The sequence below is a fragment of the Suncus etruscus genome, chromosome 12 (assembly GCF_024139225.1).
Source record: "Suncus etruscus isolate mSunEtr1 chromosome 12, mSunEtr1.pri.cur, whole genome shotgun sequence".
Taxonomy (NCBI): Eukaryota; Metazoa; Chordata; class Mammalia; order Eulipotyphla; family Soricidae; genus Suncus; species Suncus etruscus.
Genome location: NC_064859.1, coordinates 13,166,293 through 13,188,855, shown reverse-complemented (window position 1 = coordinate 13,188,855; position 22,563 = coordinate 13,166,293).

The following is a 22,563-nucleotide window of genomic DNA, read 5'->3' as shown; positions in this document are numbered from 1 at the left end:
TCCCCAAAACACATCCTAGTCACAATGACAAATTCCACAGATAGGGATAGAATACTGAAAACAGCAAGATCAAAAAGAGAAATTACATTCAAAGTAGCACCCTTAATATTTACAGCAGACATGTCACAAGAAACCCTCAAGGCCAGAAGGCACTGGTGGAATATAGTGACAAAACTCAATGAAATCAATGTTTTGCCTAGAATACTGCAACCTTACTCAGATTCAGGTTTGAAGGAAGCATACATATAGCTTCATGGATAAACAAAAGCTCAGAAATTTTACTGACTCAAAACCAGCCTTAAAAAAAAAAAACTTAAAAGGTCTACTTTACAACAAGACAAACCAAAAATCATGCCAAACTCCTACATAAAGATGACATTAAATTCCATAATTATTTCTTTCAACATCAATGGACTAAATATACCAGTTAAAAGACAGAGTGACAAAATTGATCAAAAAGCTGAATCCAACATTCTGCTGCCTACAAGAAGCATATCTGAATAGTCAGAACGAACATAGACTCAAAATCAAAGGTGAAAGGACAGTCATCCAAGCAAACAACTCCCTTAGACAAGCTAGAGTGGCCATATTAATATCAGATGGCACAAACTTTAGATGTAGAAAAGTTATAAGGGACAAAGATGGACATTTCATAATAATCAAGATTTATGTACAACACAGGCAGGAGAGATAGCACAATGTAGGGTGTTTGCCTTGCATGCAGCTGATTCGAATAGATGGTGGTTCAAATCCCTGCATCCCGTATGGTCCCTCCTGCCTGCCAGGAGCAACTTCTGAGAGTAGAGCAAAGAGTAACCCCGGAGTGCTACCACGTATGACTCAAAAAACAAACAAACGAAATATTTATGTACAACAAGAAGAAATCACATTCCTATACATATATGCACCCAATAAGGGACCAACAAAATATTCAATACAATTGTTGACAAATCTGAAAGAGGATATTAACAGCAACACAATAATAGTGAAAGACCACTACACCACCCTGTCACCCCTTGTTAGATCAACCAGGCTGAACTCCAACAGGAATATAATAGTTCTAAAAAGAGAAATGAAAGAAAGTGGACTTGTATAAATATATGGCACTCCATCCCCAGAAAACTAGATACACATTCTTCTCCAATGCACCTGGGTCATTCTCCAGGATAGATCACATGCTGGCCCATACACATACAAGGGGATAAAAATTGTACAGACTACATTCTCAGATCACAATGCACTGAAATTAGAAGTGAACTACAAAGGAACAAAGAAAAAAACTTTAACACCTGGAAATTAAAAAGCTCACTACTGAACAACCAGTGGGTGAGAGATGAAATCAAAGAGGAAATAAAAAGATTCCTGGGGGTCAGAGTGGTGGCGCAGTGGTAAGGCATTTGCCTTGCATGCAGCTGACCCAGGACAGCCCATATGGTCCCCCAAGCCAGGAGTGATTTCCGAGTGCATAGCCAGGAGTAACCCCTGAGTGTCACCGGGTGTCGTCCAAACCCCCCCCCCAAAAAAAGGTTCCTGAAAACAAATGCAAATGAAGACACAAATTATCAGAATTTGTAAGACACAGCAAAAGCAGTACTAAGAGGAAAAGGAATAGCTTTGCAAGTACACATAAGGAAGGACGAAGGGACTACATAAATTGAAACAGTTTATAAAATTAGAAAATGATCAATAAAAGAACCAAAATAGGTAGGCAAAAGGAAATAACAAACCTTAGAGCAGAAATCAATGAAGTGATTGAAACAAAAAATAATCCGAAAGCAAAAAAACAAAAAACAATCAATGAAAGCAAAAGTTGGTTCTTTGAAAAAATAAACAAGGTTGATAAACCACTAGCAAAACTCACAAGAAAAGGAAAGAGAGAAACTTAATAAATCAGATAAGAAATGATAAGGGGAGATCATTATAGATACTGCAGATATTCAAAAGGTATTCAGAGACTACTTTGAAAAACTCTATTCCACGAAACATGAGAACCTGGAAGAAATGGACAAATTCTTGGATTCAGAATTTCCATGGTTAAACCAGGATTATCTAGCATATCTAAAAATACACATCACTATTGAAAACATGAAAATGGTAATCAAAAATCTTCCCAAAAACAAAGCCCAGGCCCAGATGGATTCACTAACAAATTCTTTCAAATCCTTCAAGAGGAACTATTACCAATCCTTGCCAGGCTCTTTCAGGAAATTGAAGAAACAAGAACACTCCCAAATAGTTTTTATAAAGCTAACATCACCCTGATACCAAAACCAGACAAAGATGCTACCAAAAAAAGAAAACTACAGACCAATATCCGTGATGAACACAGATGCAAAGATACTCAACAAAATCCTGGCAAATGGAATCTAATGGCTCATCAAGAAGATCATACACCATGACCAAATAGGTTTCATTCCAGGAATGCAAGGATGGCTTAATATATGTAAATCAAACAACATAATACACCATATCAACAAAATGAAAAATAAAAATCATATTATCATATCAATAGATGCAGAGAAAGCATTTGATAAGGTCCAACCTCCATTCATGATAAAATTTCTCAACAAAATGGGAATGTACAGAACTTTTCTCAATATAGTCAAAGCCATCTACCACAAGCTAATGGCAAATATTATTCTCAATGAAAATAAACTAAAAGTCTTTCCTCTAAAATTTGGTACAAGACAAGGCTGTCCGCTCTCACCATTCCTGTTCAACATTGTACTGGAAATACTTGCCATAGCAATTAGGCAAGAAAAAGATATCAAGGGCATCCAGATAAGAAAGAAAGAAATCAAGCTCTCACTGTTTGCAGATGACATAATATTATATTTAAAAAACCTTAAAGACAATCAAAATAGCTTCTAAAAACAATATGTTCAATAGAAAAATCAATGGCCTTCTTATATACAAATAATGATAGAGAAGAAATGGAGGGAGGAAGGAAAAAAATGTATCTTCTTCACATTAGTGCCACAGAAACTCAAATACCTTGGAGTCAACTTAACTAAAGAGGTGAAGGACCTATACAAAGAGAACTATAAAACCCTACTTCAAGAAATAAAAGAGGACACAAGGAAATGGATACACACTCTCACCCTGTTCATGGATTGGGAGGATTAACATCATTAAAATGGCAATACTTCCCAAAGCTTTGTACAGATTTAATGCAATTCCTCTAAGGATACTCATGATATTCTTCAAAGAAGTGATCAAACACTTCTGAAATTTATTTGGAACAATAAACATCCATGAATAGTTAAAGCAACCCTTAGGGAAAAGAAGATAATAGGCATCACTTTCCCCAAATTTAAGTTGTACTACAAAGCAATAGTCATTAAAACAGCATGGTATTATAATAAAGACAGACCATGTGATCAGTGAAATAGGATTGAGTATTCAGAGAATGTTCCCCAGACATACAATCAATTAATCTTTGATAAAGGGGCAAGAAACACAAACTGGAGCAAGGAAAACCTCTTCAATAAGTGGTTCTGGGACAACTGGTAAGACATATGCAAAGAAAGTAAACTTTGACTTCCATCTAACACCATGCACAAAGGCCAAATCTAAATGGATTAAAGACCTTGATATCAGACCCAGAATTATAAGGTATATAGAAGAACACATAGGTGAAACACTCCATAACATTGAGACCAAAGGCATCTTCAAGGAGGAAACAACATTATTCAAACAAGTGAATATAGAGATAAACAGATGGGACTGCATGAAACTGAGAAGCTTCTGCACCTCAAAGGAAACAGTGACTAGGACACAAAGGCCACCCATGGAATGGGAGAAACTATTCACTCAATACCCATCAGATAAGGGGCTAAAATATAAGATATACAAAATACTGACAGAACTTAACAAGAAAAAAAATCCAACCCCATCAAAACATAGGGAGAAAAAATGAACAGACACTTTCTCAAGAATAAATATAAATGATCAAATGGCACATGAAAAAAAATACTCCACATCACTAATCATAAGAAAGATGCAAATCAAAACAACAATGAAGTACCATCTCACACCACAGAGACTGGCACACATCACTAAGCACAAAAATAATCCGTGCTGGCAGGAACGTGGGGAGAAAGGAATTCTCTTTCACCACTGTTGGAAATGTCATGTAGTCCAGCCTTTATGGAAAAAAATAGGAAGATTTCTCAAAAAAAAAAAAACTGGAAATTGAGCTCCCATATGATCCAGCTATGCTTCTCCTAGGGAAATACCCTAAGAACACAAAAACACAATACAAAAATTCCTCTGCACACCTATATTCATTGCAGTGGTACTTACAATAGCCAGGATCTGGAAGCAACCCAGATTCTCGACAACAAATGAGTGGCTAAAGAAACTGTGGTACATACACACAATGGAATATTATGCTGCCATCTGGAAAAATTAAGTCAATAAAATTTTCCTATACATGGATGGACATGGAAACTATTATGCTGACTGAAATAAGTGAGAGGAAGAGAGATAGACACAGAATAGTCTCAATCATCAATAGAATTTAAGAAAAATAAAATACTTTGATTTTGGTTTTGGGGCCACACCTGGTGATGCTCAGGGGTTACTCCTGGCTATGAGCTCAGAAATTGCTCCTGGCTCGGGGGACCACATGGGTCTTGGGATTGAACCTACGTCTGATCTGAGTCAGCCTTGTGCAAGGCAAATGCCTTACCGCTGTGCTGTGGCTCCAGAGATGAGGGCTGGAATGACCGGCCCACAGTATGAAGCTTACCACAAAGAGTGGTGAGTTCAGTTAGAGAAACAACTGCACTGACAACTATCATGACAATGGTAGTTTGTAAGAGAAATAGAATGAGATGCGGGTTATTGGTGGTGGGAAGGTTGCACTGGTGAAGGGTGATGTTCTTTATCATCATTGAAACCCATCTACAAACTTGTTTGTAATCATGGTGCTTAAATTGATTTATAAAAAATAATAAAATAAATTTAAAAATGTCTAACAAATTACTGAGAAATATGCAAGATTCAAATGAATAGATGTAATCAATAGAAATTCTAAAGTTAAAAGCTGGAGCAATACCACTGTGGTAGGGAGTTTGACTTGCACAGGTAGACCCAGGTCTGACTCAGGTTCTGTCCCCAGCATCCCATATGATCCCCTAAGTGGCCAGGAATAATTTCTAAGTGAAGAATCAGGAGTAACCCCTGAGTGCCACCAAGTGTAGCTTCCAAAGCAAACAAATAAACAAACAAACAAAAATAAATTTTAAAGTTGAAAATTGCAACAATTAAAATGCTCTAAGTGAATTCCAAGGCAAATTTGTGATGACAGAAGCAAAAATCAATCAAATTGAATATAAATTATAGAAAAATTCCAATTAGGAGAATAAAAAGAAAAATGAAAGAAATAGATATATCCTCAGTGTCCTAGAGGAAAAGACTCTGTACACCCTGGATTTATAAAGGGATTCAAAAAGGTGAGGGGAGAGAAAATCATAAAAGATATCTTAGACAAAATAACAATACATTCTTCAAATTTGATGACGAACATCTATCTTTGAATCTAAGAAGCTGAACAAATCTTGTGTGATAAGCCTAAAGAGATCCATTCCAAAACACTTCACAGTCAAAAAGGTGAATGACAAGTTAAAAAGAAAATACTGAAATCAGAGAAAAATGATTCATCATATTGAAAGAAACAAAAATATGATTAATATTTGTTTTTATCAGAAATAATGGAAGTTAGAAGGCAGGAGCATAACATATTCAAAATGCTGCAAGAAAAAGTATTTTAATCCAGAACTCTATATCCCTCAAAACTGAAAATAAGGACATTTACAGATGATCGGAAATTCAGAGGATGTGTTACTAGTTAGCCTGTCATGCAAGAAATACTAGAGGGACTCCTTCATGCTGAAAGGAAAGGATAGCAGGTGGTAAATCAAACTCACAGGGAGAAATGAAGGGCACAGAAATGAGAGATCCATCGGTAAAGAGAAGAAATAGATATTTGTGAGTTTAAAATTTATAAAACATAATTTGTAAATATGCTTTCTTTTTTCTACTTTCCATTCCCTTCAATAGCATAAAAAATGTGTTCAAACTCCCCCCCCCAATAGCATAAAATTTTAAAAATAGTAATTATATACCAGGTTATTGGGTTTATAATTCAAATGTTTTAAAATATAGGACACTAGGGGCCGGTGTGGTGGCACAAGCAGTAGGGTGTTTGCCTTACACACACTAGCCTAGGATGAACTGCGGTTCAATCCCCCAGCATCCCATATGGTCCCCCAAGCCAGGAGCAATATCTGAGCACATTGCCAGGAGTAACCCCTGAGAGTCACAGGTGTGGCTGAAATACCTATATATATATATATATATATATATATATATATATATATATATATATATATATATATATATATAAAATATACATATATAAGTCAATAAAAGTACAAAGGAAGCAGATATAAATAGAGCACCTTGAAGCAAAATTGCCATAATCTCCCTGAATTAAGACAATATTAATCTGAAGTAGGTGGCAATTATTACGATATTTACTATAATTCCTCAGAGAAGAATACCAAAACAGGCTTTTTAAATAGTTTTCACACAAAGATTCAAAATGGCACAAAAATACCAGAAAAGAGGAACAGAGGAACAAAAAGAATATGTGAGGTATATTAAAGACAAAGAGCAGAGCAGCATGGATAAATCCAGTTTTGTTAACATTATGTTCTGTGTAAATGGGCTAAGTTAGTGTTTCCCAAAGTGGGATTAGAGGAGAGTGAGGAGTAGGGGCTGAACCATCAGTGGCTTCAGTATCAGTGGACTCCAAGAATAAAGGTAGATTTCTGAAGGTGCTAGAATGATTTGATTCTTTTTTTTTTTTTTTTCTGAAAGTGGATAGCAGTTGGCTAAGTTATTTTGGAAATTTCTGGACTAACAGGTCCAATACACAGTGGGTGAAAAATCAAGGGTCAGGAGAAAGGTGGCTGGGTGTTTGCATGTTTTGCAATCTGGGTTTTCAGTCTGGGTTTGAGTTCCAGCATACTATGGTCTCCAGAGAATTACAAGGAGTGGCCCCTTAGCACCAAAATAAAGAAACTACAAAAACTGAGAATCCTCTTGGGATAACAGAATGACCCTGGTTTTTGTTTGTTTGTTTGTTTTTTAAAAAAATTGAGGGAGGATGTTGAGGAACTTTACTTGGCTGTACTCAGGGTTACTCCTGACTCTGTGCTCAAGGAACATTCCTGATGGGCTCTGGGGGCCAATGTGGGCTGTAATCAAACCTGGGTCAGCCACGTGAAATACAAGAGCCCTCCCCATTGTAAGGACTTCAGGTGTCTTGGATAAAGTAGGTTAGCATGGGAACCAGCGAGATGGTCATGGAGTAAGTCTCTTGTCTTTACAAGTCAATCCGGTTGCTTAGTCATATCACAGGGCTCCCCCAAGCACCACAGAGCATGAAGCTAGAAGTAAACTCTGAGCACAACCAAATATAACTCCAAACTTAAAAAGAAAAAAAAATTTTTTTAACTTTAGGAAGAACAGATTGTCATTTAATCCAAGCTTTAAAGTACTAGAATGAAGTCAGACACCCACACGGATTTTTGCCAGCTTCTTAATTAAATCCAGGGGTTAGTCTTGGCAATTTACTAACACAATTTATTAAGCTTCTTTGTTATTAAAATCTAACACACACATTTCTATATACATTATATCCTTGGTGCTACTGCTACTCCAGATGTTATCGATTGGTGTCACTGGACTGGATTACTTTTCAAGTCCCATCAATCTGTGTTTACTGAACTCATAGATGCTTTGGGAGCAGTTTTGGGCTCTAAGTATTTGACGTTGACTCCCTTGCCGGCCTAACTGGCTCCTTCTGCAGAAATTACAAGTGAATTGTGCTCTTGTCTGGTCAAACGCCCCATCAGTACCTTCCGTTTGGATGGGATCCCTGCACTATTTCCTAGGGTTCCTTCCTTACCTCCACTGCTCCAATACCAGTTCTTCATCTCCCTATCATCCCTACCACACACCTGTACTCCCTAGACTTCCTCAGAACCTTTCTTGATGAGAACAATGTGATTTATTTGATTCTCCTGTTCTCTTTATGAAGGGTTGGGACATGTCTCCATACACAGCTCTGGAAACCCCATGTGCCAACACCTCCCACAATTTCAGATTGCTTAGTCCTTCCTTTTGGCACTGCTTCTTCCATTTCTCCACTAGAGAAATGCAACATGGGTGAGAGCTTGAATTCAAGGTATTATGGGTGATTAAAAATTAATATTTGGTCATTGAACAAACCAGAAGTCTTTTACTATTGCCCCCAATTAATTAAAAAACTTCATAGGGGGTAAATGCAATACATTGTTCTCATTAATTATTGCAAAATTAAACAGTCAATGGGGGCCGGAGAGATAGCATGGAGGTAAGGCATTTGCCTTTCATGCAGGAGGTCATCTGTTCGAATCCTGGTGCCCCATATGGTCCCCCCGTGCCTGCCAGGAGCAATTTCTGAGCCTGGAGCCAGGAATAACCCCTGGGCACTGCCGGGTGTGACCCAAAAACCACAAAAAAAAAAAACAGTCAAAATATTTATATGATTGTAGCTGGAGAGATAATAGTGTATGTAGCGCACTTGCCTTGCACATGGCTGACTGGTTTTGATCCCTGGCATTCCATATGATCTTCTAATCACAGGAGTAATTTCTGATGCAGAGACAGGAGTATGCCTGGATCATCAATGAAGTGTGGCCCATAAACAATGACAATAACACCATTATTTTGCCTTTACTATACTCTATGGTATAGAAATTTGCTTCTGACCTATCACCTAAATTTGGGCATGTGAAGGAACTATGGTGTTAGTGAATGCAAAGCAAATTCAAATGTTTCTGGATCCTGACTACTTATTCTTGAGAATAAAGCAAATATATCACTGTTGGAGATATTGGGAACCAACCATATACCTGGAAATTCTCCAGATTCACTTGCCTACACAATGCAGGATTTATATATTTATTCTCATTTTACACTTATTTGGTGGAAGGTCTTTGAACTATACCCAACACTGCTCTAGAAAATACTTAGCCCCAGGATCAAACCAGGATTAAGCAAGTAAGTCCTGAACTATCTTTCTGGTCTCAGACACAGTATTAAGCAAGTCCTAAGCAAAAATAAGTAAATAAATAATTGTGCTATATGAAGGGATCTAAATTAAAGGAGAAAGAAACAACTATTATAATTTAGACCAACAAAAGATTTTGGAGTGGGAAGAATATTTCAGCGGAGACATTTCTTAGCATGCGTGATTCTTCAAGAAAATTCATTTCATTTTATGAATGCTCTTAAAGTCTTCAGGGAAAATGCACCCCCCATCACCTCCAGCCAGAGGTCAGTCTTTTCTACTCCAAAACATAGAAAAAGTGTGGCCCTTAAAATTCTCTGTTGTATACCCTGATTGTTCTCCCTTACTAATAGTTAATGTTGGTGAGAATATCAGTGTTCGTAAATCTACTTAAATTTTTCTCTTCCACTTTCTTCTACCTCTTAGATCTGTGGCTGGAAGAGGAGTAAGTCTGCAAAGTGTAAGAGAACAATTTCTCCTCTCCTTTCTGCTTTTTAAATGTTCTGACAAGTCACTGGACCCAATGTTGGCAAATGGGAGATGACAGGATGGAAGAAAGAGATTCTCTTTTCCAGTCTGCTGTTTTGGAATTTGACAGAACAACGGTGTGTCAATAATATTTAAGAAAGTACTCCTTCCCTTCCATACTTGAGTGTTTGTTCTTTGTTATGCTAATAAATCTCTTACTAATAGCTCTTTGCCAAAAAAAAAAAAAAAAGGTGATAGGCACCAAACTTCCTTGGCTGTGGCAAGGTAGACATTTTTCTGTTTTCACCTTTAAGATATTCAAGTCTAGTCCCTCTAGCAGCTGACTCAGAACTTCATAGAGACTTGGTTTTTCTTTTTATACTATCTTTTATTTTCCTTATATCCCACAAATGAGTGAGATTATGTCTATTCGTCTACCTCTGACTCATTTCACTTAGTATAATAATTTCTATCTTCATCCATGACTTCATTTTTTCCTAACAGCTGCATAGTTCCATTGTGTAGACATACACGATTTCTTTAGCCACTCATCTGTTGTGGGGCTCTTGGGTTGTTTCCAGATTCTGGTTATTGTAAATAGTGCTGTGATGGATTTTTTTAAAAAACTACAATCCCTGAAGCCAAAGCAATAGCACATCAGGGAGGGTGCTTACCTTGTATACTGCCAACCAGGATTCAAACATTTCTTATGATCCCCTGAGCCTACCAGGAGTAATTTCTAAACACAACTGGAAGGAACCCCTGAGCACCACTTGGTGTGCCCTCCCCCAATAAAAACTACAATCCTAGGGCCATGGATCTGGTTCAAGGACTTGATCACATTCTTTGCACATGGGAGATCTGGATTTCACCCCTGGAAATACATGTCTCAATCCCCAAAACCTCTAGGAGTTCCAAGTAACCCCTGAGAACCAATTGAGTGTAGATACTAATAAACGAAAACCAAAATCAATCTGTGTTTTTATCAACTTTGGAGGTGAGTGGGCCACACCCAGCAGTGCTCAGGGGTTACTTTTGGCTAACACTCAAAAATCACTCTTGGCAGCCCCACGGGACCATATGAGATGCCGTGGATCTAATCCGAGTGTGTCCAAGGTCATCCACTTGCAAAGCAAACGCCCTACCACTGTGCTATCACTCCAGCCCCTTCATCAATTCTTTGACTCCGATTCATACTAACAAAGCAAAGTTACTGACCCAGCTACTGAAAGCCTCCAGGTTGATTCTCATTTGATTCTTCCATCATTTAAAAAATACAATTTTCTGATCTTTCGGCATTGATGGCTATTAGTGGAAAATCTGTTTTGTATTATTCCAGAATATATAAAATTTTCAGTGTTTAACCATTGCTTTATGGAGGTAAATTTACAATGAACTACACCCATTTTGAGTATAGAACTAAATTAGATTTGGCAAATGTGTGGTATTGTAACTCAGTCAAGATATAAAACATTTCCAACACCCAAAAAATGTTTTGACCTTTTACAATCTACACTCCCCCCTTTTCTCCCATTCCTGGCACCAACTTAATCTTCTGTTTGTCATTAGAGATTTGATTAAGTTTTCTAAAATTCCATACACTTGGAATCATACAGCATATGCTCTTTTGTATCTTGCTCTTTTCACTCAGCATAATAATTTGGAGATTCATTTTGGAGATGCAAAGGCTTATACAATTTGTTATTGCTTTTAAGGGAAGCTTGTTACCATTATTTGCTGAGTTGGTTGCATAGAACAAATAGTATTTTACTCCATGGATCAACTTGTTTCTCTGTTTACAATTTGGTGGGCTTAATACACTGACTTGTTTTCTAGCTATTTCCAGAAGAAGGACAATTCCCATAATTGATCAAATCTTTGTTACCAGAGCATAAATGTTACTATTTTTCATTTTTACTATTAAAATTTTTATTTCTTATCTATATTTATATGACCAAGCCCTACAATCTCTTTATCTTAAAATTTTCCTCCTCTTCTTTTTCTTCTCCTCTTCTTCCTCTTTCTCCTCCACCTTCTCCTTCTACCTATCTTCCAAATCTCTAACCATCTGCCCTGCATCATACACACATCCCAACTACTATAACTGATGGAGATATAGTTCACCTTTCATTTATTTAGCACATAGCAAACTGAAGTTCATAAAAGCTAACATTTGTCTCTACAGTAACTGAACAGCTGAATTGTAACTGAGGGCATGTCTGGAATCGAAAATTCTAGTGCCTGGTTGCAGTAAACTAGTTTTTAAATACTTGGGTGACATTCTTGCTGTTCCTAGGCACCATTCCCTTCATCTTCTACCAAAAACGTATTTGAAAACTGGATTTTTCAGCTGTATTTTAGTTTGAGTCTTGTCTTGAACATAGTAACAGACTCCATAAAGGTGAAAAATAGTGAGCGGCCACAGCAAAACTGGTTTTTTGTATTGTCTTGATTCATTATCTTGACTCATGGTCATGAGAGGAACCATCTCTGTGATCATTTCTATGATTATGGCTGAATACCTGCCGAATAGCAAACATCTGCCTAACCTTTCATACTTTATTTCATGGAACCCAGGAAACAGCCAGTTAGAACTGATATTGTTACATCTAGCTCTTACAATAAGGAAACTGAGTTCCTGTAGAGTTAAACATCTACGGTTAGTACAGTTGAACCACAATGCTTCAGTCCTGTGATGCTACATCATATTTCTCTACTCAACATGGCTGTGTTCTGTGTATATATGTGTGTATAAACCCTTATTTCATTTGTTTGTCTCTGTCTCTTTGCTTGCGTATTTCCACTATGGAGAAGCCTGTGTTCTCTTTTGAACATGTACTTCCTCTCATGACTTGTCAAATGAGTTTTAATAAAAACTACCTTATTTCAACACACACATTCTTTGAAATTATGTTCTATTCTTAACTTACAAATTTTATTCCCTTTCTCTTTCATCATCTGTTTGGAAACATCTGTAATGTCCCACTGGTATTGTTTTCTGGTAAGAAAATCAACCACCCCATTAAGCTGCACCCCATTTACTAGGAGCTCAGTGAGATTTACTGATTCTGCTCTAGTGTTTTGTTGGGATTCTTAGCACCACCAGGCTTCTGCTAAATGAGCTGCTTTTGAGTTCTTGGCAGACACACTTAGGAGTAGAATTGCTAAATCATGTGGTAATTTTACTATTGACTGATTTGGGATATGTGGAGGAGTCACATCCAATAATGCTCAGTAATTACTGAGCATGTCACCAATCCTGGCAATGCTTAGAGGACCACTTTGTGGAGAAGATTGAACAGGGGTCAATCACATGCAGGGTAAGTACCTTCACCCCTGGGTGCGCTCTCTCTCTCTCTCTCTCTCTCTCTCTCTCTCTCTCTCTCTCTCTCTCTCTCTCTCTCTCTCTCTCTCTCTCCCTTTATTTTTCCACTGGCTGCTTCACCTATTTTTGTGTGGACTGGAGCCACTGGTATGCCTGCCGGGGTATGTTGGTCCTTTTCTCTCCACATCCTCATCTACACTGGTACTTTCTGGCCTTGACTGAAGTAGAATGTTCTCACAAGTGTGAAGTGACATCTTATTGTTGCTGGGCTCCGAGTTTCCTTGATAATGAGAGATAATGAGCACTTGTCATGAGCCATGGGAACATGTGCTTTCACAGAGTGTCTATCTACCCCTGACTTCACACTGGTTGAAAGGTATAATTTTTTATTTTTGTTTTAAAAAAGGCCTCTCCAATAGATACTTGGGATGTTTCATTTTTCTTCTGCTGTGAAATAAGAAGCAAGACATTAATGATAATGCCATAATTCTCACCACCACCCTGTCCCCACGTTTTAGCTAAGTGCCTAACCCTGTAAAAAGTCTCCTCTGTCCAGGCCAGTCCACTTCGACCACCCCTTTTACCTCTTGTTCACTCACTGGTCCTCTGGTACACACCTCAGGACTTCACCAGTCTTTGTCTCAAATTGTTATTTATGGCGTGAATGCTCTGTCATCTTTTGCTGTGTTAAAGTTGGCTCTCTGAAACCAGACTGTTGGATTTTGTAATCCAGGGTTATACATTCTACATCTTCATTTTAATAATTTATAGCACTTGCTGTAGGCTGGGTGCAACACAAGGGCTTCATAAATATTGATAAATGATAGCTTATTTGTTCACTGCTCTTGTTTGGACGTTTACATGATACACCATATATTCTGAAACCAGATTGCTCTGGAATACAAAGAACTCTGAAAGGTGATTCAGCTTCAATCTCAATATGGAAAACAATAGAGGTTAGGGTTATGTTGGGAAGTTGCTATGTTACTTTGATTATGGGGTAGAAATATCTATAATAGGGCTTGAATGATAGCATTTGCCTTGTATGCGGCCAACCTGGGTTCAATTTCTGGCATCCTATATGATCCCTCAAACCTGTCAGGAACAATTTTTGAGTGCAGAGAAAGTTGGGAGTGGCTAACCCCCCCCAAATGTCTTTAATATAAATGTATTGTAAAATCTTGGCACAGTTATAGAACCTTACTTTACACATCATGTTAGATTCTTAAAAACTAAATTTTAAAAAAATAGCCTCCATCAATTATGTTCATCATTTAAAGCTTGATATAGAATTATCCAAAATAAAGTAAAAAAAAACTTTTTCAGTATAACATGACTGAAAAATGAAGAACCAGTCCTGTATCTCCCACACCAACAGAAATTCCTTCAAGGATCGCTAATCAAATAACATTTTCTGACTTGCTCTCTCTCTCCCTCCCTCCCTCCCTCTCTCTCTCTCCCCCCCCTCCCTCCCTCCCTCTCTCTCTCTCTCTCTCTCTCACACACACACACACACACACACACACATACACACACAGCTCCTTAATAATTCTCTGCTGAATCCACCTAGTGAAATTTCACATATGGTGAGTCCACTTCAGCCTTCAGAAATGAGCACATTGACTATCAAGCTTTTCTAAGGAAGATGAGTTGTACCAGCCCGTGGATTTGACAATCAACAACCACCTCAAGACCCTGGTGTTACCAGCACCCTAAACTCACAGCAAAGGACTCTGTCTCCCCCTTAGGTAAAATATGTGTTCATTCATGTGTGCTTGTCTCAGAAGATCAGTGTACATGATGATTATCATATATGGGTATATGTGTCCCAAAGTAGGAGAAGCCTCAGTAAAATTTCTGCTCTATTTGATTCCACCCACATTCCTTCTCCAACAAATTAAAATCACAGAGATGTGACTTTTTGGTGCCTCTGACCATCAGAGATTTAAGTCGTTTATTTAAAGCACTAAACCCTTAATCTCAGGAAAACTGGAAAGATAGTACAGAAGGTGAGGAGCTTGCCTTGCATACAACTAACTCCAGTTTAATCTCCAGAACCACATAAAATCCTTCTGGCACCACCAGGGGTCATTCCTGAGCACTGAGCCAGAAATAGCCCCTGACCAATGCCAGGTGTGTCCCAACTTCCTAAACAAGTCCTACCCCCAAAACCTGATACCCTCAAATTTTTACCTGGCTGAGTCTTAAGCCCGTCCCCACCACCACTTAAGGCTGCTATAAATAAAACATAAACTGTCCTTGCTTTGTCTGTTTCTACTGCACCTGGGGTTTCTATGGAGCCCCACTAGCCAGGCTGTTCCTTCCCTATCTTCCAGAGAGATTCTGTTACAATGGTGTTTCTTCTTTTTCCTGAAAGTTGGAGGAATAATTGTGTTGTATCACAAAAGACACACACTGCCTTTAACCAATATAGTGACCCAATATTCACCTCTATAGCAGAAGTTCTTCAGTGTCCCTGTACCTGACCTATGCTCGTCACCTCTCTGGGCCACAGAAGCTATTTTACTTCCTAAGATTTTTCTCTTGAGAAAATGTCTTTCAGGTCTTTCTTTTCCATCACCTGCTCTAGCAATTCTAGGAGAGAAATTGGAGGTAGGAGAGGTTGAGCCACATCCTGCAGTGCTCATTCCTGGTTCTGTTCTCCTAGTTGTTCTCAGAGGATATTATGATGTGCTGGGGATGGAACCAGGGTTACCTGCATCTAAGGCAAGCACCGAACCTTCTGAGGCACCTGTCCTGAGGGTGGGGGGAAGAAATAACATCTAATTACATTCTTTTATTTTAGAAAATTTTACAAAATTTTTCTTTCCTTCCATTTTTAACAGAGATGTAGTTTTGTTTTCAGTAGTTGAAAGTTAACTCTACCACTCATTCTTGGGATGCTATTTTTCTCTTTCTCTAAGGCCTTCTCTACCAATTAGCTTTTAACTTCCCGTTGTGAGATTCTCCACATGGCCTATAAACATGCCGAGTGACCGTCCATGATTCTACTATAACCAGAGAAATTATTCCAAAATTCAAAAGTTAGTTGGCCCTTTCTTGATCAAAATTAGTAGCTCCCTGATGCTCTTAGATGGCAATCCTGTCACCACCCAGCATTAGTCAGCCTGATAACACAAAGCCACAATAATACTATATAACAAACAACCTCTAAAATTGGAGACTTACTTAACAGATCCTTATTTTTACTGGTCTCAACTCTATTGGCTAAATAAGTTAACTGATGGAGCATATACTACAGTTTCCTGAGATTTAAGATCTAAGCTGTAGCAAGAAGACTATATTCATATTTATGCAGCATAAAAAATCCACAATGAAAACTCTGCATTGTCAGGCAAGTTCCCAGCAAAGAACTTAGTCGGACACTTACTAAAAGTTCATTCAGTGATTGAATGAAGTCAGACAGGGCCCATGGTGGGGAAATCAGAGATTTATTTCTGTCTCCATAGCCTCCCCATTCTACATGTCTCTTTTTATTGTGTGTCTTGCTTAGGAATCAGTTTTGCTTGTGATCATTTTCCTCTGCTCACTATTCAAACCACTCTCACAAGACTACACAACCAATAATTCATACATTCATAAAAATATTTGTTGGTGAACCCTTCCAGATTTATGGGGCATATGAGCTTTTACTGAGGAAACTGGGGTATTTGACCACAGCTGAAGGAATTTCAATCATGTAATCAAACAGAAAGAAAAATTTAAGCCACTATAAGGCAAACTATATTGTTCTCTGGCTAAGGTTTATTCAAAAATCGTAGGCACTTCCCTTAATGTCTCGCCCAGCCATTAGCTCAACCCTTTCACAATCATGTCACACACAGTTGGACTCAATTGAGTGTTTTATTTTAAGTCCTCCAAGATAGAAGTTTCCTCTGTATGTGCTGTGGATAAACATCAACAATCCTGAGTGCACGACACCAGACCCATGCCACCCCCATCCCTCCTGAACCATCCTGCAGCCTGTGCAAATGGCATCTCCCATTGACATCTAGAATGGCCCTAGAAAGAGGTCATCTGAAATAAACATCAACTTGACATCAAAGAGATTCTATGCTTATTTGGTCATAAGCCCAAAAAAGATGTCCCTGAGGAAACTGGACATGTAAACATGAAGGCACAGGCATCTCTGCTTCCTGTTCCTTCCTTCCTTCCTCACAGTGACTTTAAACTCTTGAAAATCTGAAGCTCTCTGTTCTCTTAACTGGTTTTGGACATGATTTCTCTCTCTCTCTCTCTCTCTCTCTCTCTCTCTCTCTCTCTCTCTCTTCTCATTTTCATTGCTTAGCTCCCTCAACATATACTCATTTGCAACAAACTTGACCTATGTTTTCATAGATGTCACAGACATGTTCCATCCTCCTGGTATCTGAGTATAGGATTTTTTTTTGGGGGGGGTTGCCACAGGTCTCAGAGGGAACAAATATTTATTGAGCAATTTCAGTGTATCACTGTTCTATTGTTTTCCATACCAGAGCTATTTTACCCCATATTACACTTACCGGAGGTATTTGTTATCTCTCTTCAGAGTTAGGAAAGTCAGAACTCAGAGACGTGCATAAATATATCCTTGAGCCCCATAACTAGTACTCAACAGAGATAGGATTAGGGTTCAAATCTGATGCCTCAAAACCTATGCCCATGGCATGTTACATTATTTCATAATGAAGTTCCCATAGTGAGTGAATGAAACACATTTTCAAAATTTGCAGTAATCCAATCAACAATATTCCAGTGAACAAGAATGGATTTAGTACCTTATTTAACATCAAACTCAGCACTTTGAGGGGACACAAGTTGTCACAGCTTACAGGCCAGAAGGGGAGAGAAATAAATATCCTATTTCCAGACCTATTTCATCAGTGTAGTATAGTTCAGAGATAGGGCAGGTGAGGTGTGGGTTGAAAGAGACTGAGGCCAGAGAGGTAGCACTTGCCTTTTTGGATGTGGGTACAATCTCCGACATCCCATATGATCCCCTAAGGCATGAGTTGAGTCAGGAGTAAGCCCTGAGCACCCCAAGTATGCTTCCCCAAAAACAAAACTAAACTAAACTAGAAAAAGAGGAAAGAAAATATAATGAGTCGAGGTTCTCTCAAAAGGCTAATCACAGTTACAAGCAAGCAGTTCCATTCCTACACATTTACCCCCTAAAGAAGTAAAGATATAATAAACTACACAAAAGCTTGCAACATATGTTTCTAGAAGCAACATTCATAGCACCAGAAGATATGAACAGCTCCAATATCAACAGACACACATAAAGAACAGGCATGCAAAGGGGATTCCCGTTTCGGATGACCTCAATATTTACTGTGCCTAAGCGTGACGGGGGGAGGAGACAAGAACATTAAATAATCCTTTTATATTTTTTTATTTTTTATTTTATCTAGTTTTGATCGGAATTCCTTGTTTTGGGGTAGAATATTGAAGTAGTTGTCCATTTTTTAATTATATATTTACTGTATTCCTTTCTTCTTTTCTCTTCTTCCTCCTTGCACCTTGTCATATTTCCTATCTCAAGACCATGCAAACTATGTGGTTGCATATTTTTATGGCTGCAGGTGCTCACTGATATCTTATTTGATTCCTCTTTTTTGAACTGCTGTGGTGTTTCACCTTCTTCGTTCCCCATCGTCCTCTCAAACCAAGGACAAGAGCCTCTAGAATGACTCCGCTCATAGAGGCGTAGTCGATTTTTACCCCATTATATTACCTTTCTCTTCCTCAAACAAATCCACATAACTTGATCTTTCTAGCCCCACCTCCCAACTAGAGGGGGCAATAATGGAAGCACCAAGACCAAACAGTTATAAGCCCACTAAGGTAATTAACTAGACACAGAGGGGACCATGCATTTCTAGCAGCCCCTGGGGGGAAGAGTGGAGGATATGGGAGGGCAGAATGGGGAGCGTTGTGGGAGGGACAATTCGGTGGTGGGAATTCCCCTGATTCAATGTAAATATGTACCCGGAATATTACTGTGAATGATATGTAAGCCACTACAATTAAAATAAAAATTATGTTTAAAAAAAAAAAAGAACAGGCATGAAAATCATGAAGTAGGCTGTTAGTCAAAAAGGACCAGAGAGACATTCCCAAGGTTAAGGCATAAATGTGGACAACCCCCGTGCCATCTGGCACCACAGAAGTCTCTCACCATACCAGGAGTGACCCCGATGCGCAAATTCAGGAGTAACCCTCCAAAAATAAAATTAAAAATAAAGCCCCCAGAATAGTATCTAACAATTAAAAGGAATAAATTACTGTCAGGGATATGGCAAAAAATGAATCTCAGTCTCTGTTGGTGAGACTCTTTTTTTTTTTTTGGTTTTTGGGCCACACCCGGTGATGCTCAGGGGTTACTCCTGGCTATGCGCTCAGAAGTCGCTCCTGGCTTGGGGGACCATATGGGACGCCGGGGAATCGAACCACGGTCCGTCCGAGGCTAGCGCAGGCAAGGCAGGCACCTTACCATTAGCGCCACCGCCCGGCCCCTGGTGAGACTCTTAATTTGGTTCAGTTTCTATGGAAAGAAGTTTGGGGAGTGCCTAAAAATTAAAAATAGAACTGCCATTTGATTCAATAATTACACTCCTGGGTATCTCTCACAAGAGCATAAAAACACTAATTCGAGACGATATATATACATGAACACAGATTTCACCAGTGCTTTTTATAAAAGGCTAGATCTGGAAACAGCCCAATTCCAACAAAGGAAGAGAGGGTAAAGACATTGTGTTACAGGATTTGAGTTAGATCACATGCCTCAGGTGGGATCCCAGGGTCACATGGTACCCTGAGCACCAATAAAAGCAACTCTCAAACCCCAAGCCAAGATCAACCCCTGAACAACACCTGGTTGGTCAAAATATAAAAATAAAATAAAATAAAATAGAACAAAAAATAAAATGAGATGTGGTAAAAAGATGAAAGCTTGCCTTTTGCTACATGGGTAGAACTAGAGGTTGTCATTTTATTAAATCCATCAGCCAGAGAAAGACAAATGCCAGATGATGTCACCCTAATGTGGTGTAATAGAAACAAAGCAAGGGAACAGACCATGGCCAATGACAACAAACCCTAAGAGCTGGTGACAGAACTCAGGTTTCCAAGTGGGGCAGAAGTAGGAGGGTGAAGAGGAGAAGGGGACAAATATTGGCATGTTGGTGGTGGGTGTGGTACATTGTGTGCCTAAAACAAATATTATTGTAGCAATGCCATTGTAACTCCTGTTACCTCAAAATAATCATAATTTTAAAAGAAACAAAGTACCAAAATACTTAACAACGAATGAATCTTGGAAATATAGTAGGTGAAAGAAGGCAATAAAAAAAGCATGCCTTATATGATTTTATTCACATAAAATGTCCCCATGTAGGCGAATCTACAGACTCGCAAAATATATTAGTGATTGCTTTAATTTGAGAGTGATAATGGAATGAAAAGTGATCACTGACGGTTATAGATTTTTTAGTGTGTGTGTGGTGAGAGGGGAAGAGAGTCACACTCAGCAGTGCTCAGGAATTACTCCTCACAGTGTGCTCAAGGGTTACTCTTGGCAGTGTTCAGGAACTAGATATAACAACAAAGATAGAACCAGGGTTGCCTGAAAGAAAGGCAAGTGCTTAAGCCCTGTACAATATCTCCAGGCTAGCTACAAATTTCTTTAACCAGGACAATATATGTTCTAAAATTTAAATTATAGTGATCGCAGCTTAATCTTATACATTTACCTTAAAACACAGAATTATGTAGCAGGAGAAGTAGTTCAATGAGCTGAGGGCCTGGTTGGCATGTAGAATCCCCCAGGTTTCATTCTGGTACCTGGGCACCAGTGGAAGTGGTCCCCAAGCACAAAGCCCTGAGCACTATGAGGTGTGACTCCCGAGAAATGAAACAAAGCCCAACATTTATACTTTAAATTACAGAGTCTATGAATTAGAGTCCATGAAGACTTTTTTTTTATGTCTACCCGGGAGGAAGGCAGAGGAAAGGACAGGAAAGAAACTGGGGTCATTGGTGGTAGGAAATGTGCACTGCTAAAGGGTGTTGGACGTTGTATGACTGAAACTAATCATGAACATATTTATAGCCATGGGGATAAAAAAAAAAACACAACTGTATTATGAATAACCTTGCAATGACAGCATTTAAATAAAGAAATTTAAGTTTTTAAGACTTTTTTTTTTTTTGTTCTTTTTTGGGTCACACCCGGCGTTGCTCAGGGGTTACTCCTGGCGTCTGCTCAGAAATAGCTCCTGGCAGGCACGGGGGACCATATGGAACACCGGGATTCGAACCAACCACCTTTGGTCCTGGATCGGCTGCTTGCAAGGCAAACGCCGCTGTGCTATCTCTCCGGGTCCACGACTTTTTCTTTTAGCTAGTATGTGGCTTCCCTTGCAGACACCTGGCAAGGTTGGTGAAGAGGTTTCAAGGTTGTGTTGGCAATAATCCAGCTAGTCTAAGCACTTGACATAGCCAAAACACTAAGGCCATCACTACTGGGCACATATTGTGGGGCTCTCGTAGAAGCCATGGCCTCATAGCTCGAGATCTGCTGTCACCACTGTGGCCATGAGTGGAATCTGGGCACTCTTTTAATTCTCGCTCTCTCAATTCTCAATTCCTTAGGGCATCGCACTAGGCGTGTGGGAGCCGCATGTCCATACTCAGCTGCAGTGGGGTCTGGGGAGTGAGTAGCTTGAATCATCAGGATTTGGGGTTGGGAGAGGGGGCCCCTTCCTAAATTGTGCCTTGCTGAAGTAACTCTCCATGGAGAGGGAGAAAGTGGCTACCAGGGAGAAGGCGGCTACCACGGAGAAGGATTAATGTTGCTACAGAAGTTTTCTCATTCTGGAAATACCTTCCCTTGCTTTAGGAGGCATGAAAAGAATTTGGACCAAGAAAAATGAGAAGAAGGTTAATGCTCCAAAGGAAATTACACTGGGCAGGTGGGAATAAAAATCAGTCTTCTTCCAAAGCCCTCTGACTCAAAATGAGCAGCAGATGCCCAACAGGTGATACTGAGACCAATTTTGAGCCCAAGGCTTTGCATTTACAGAAGCTTTACAATGAAAACTGCCCTAAAACGGATTAAAAGGGGGAAACCCTTACACTCCAAACACCATCACAATTTCTTGGAACTTCAGCAAATACTTAACATATGAAACCAAGCAGTCCCTCCAGCAGCAGGGAAAGGGGGACAAATGGTTTCTCCACTGTCTTGTTTTAGCCCCTTTGTGTACCTAGCTAAGAAGCAGAGCAAGAGAAATGGGAGCTACTTTTGAGCTATTCAACAAATTGGGGCCCAGCTGTGCTGGCACTTGGGAGTGGACAAAAAATACCACAACAATTTCTGGTTTAGGTGGTTGAGTTTAGGGACCTAATTTTTTTTTTCTCTGCACCATCCCAGTGAACAATAGCCAGCGAGATCCCTCTCTCAGACAATGCAGCATCTTGGCCTTCTATTGGAGTTCTGTGTGGTACTCTAAATCTCTGTTCCATCCAAGAAGCAGAGATGATGTAGAGCATTCTGGAAGAGGGTCCGACTTTTTCTCCATAGTTCATTTCCTTTTTATGCTCCCATCCTAGCTGGCTTTTCTTAATAGCTTTGAGA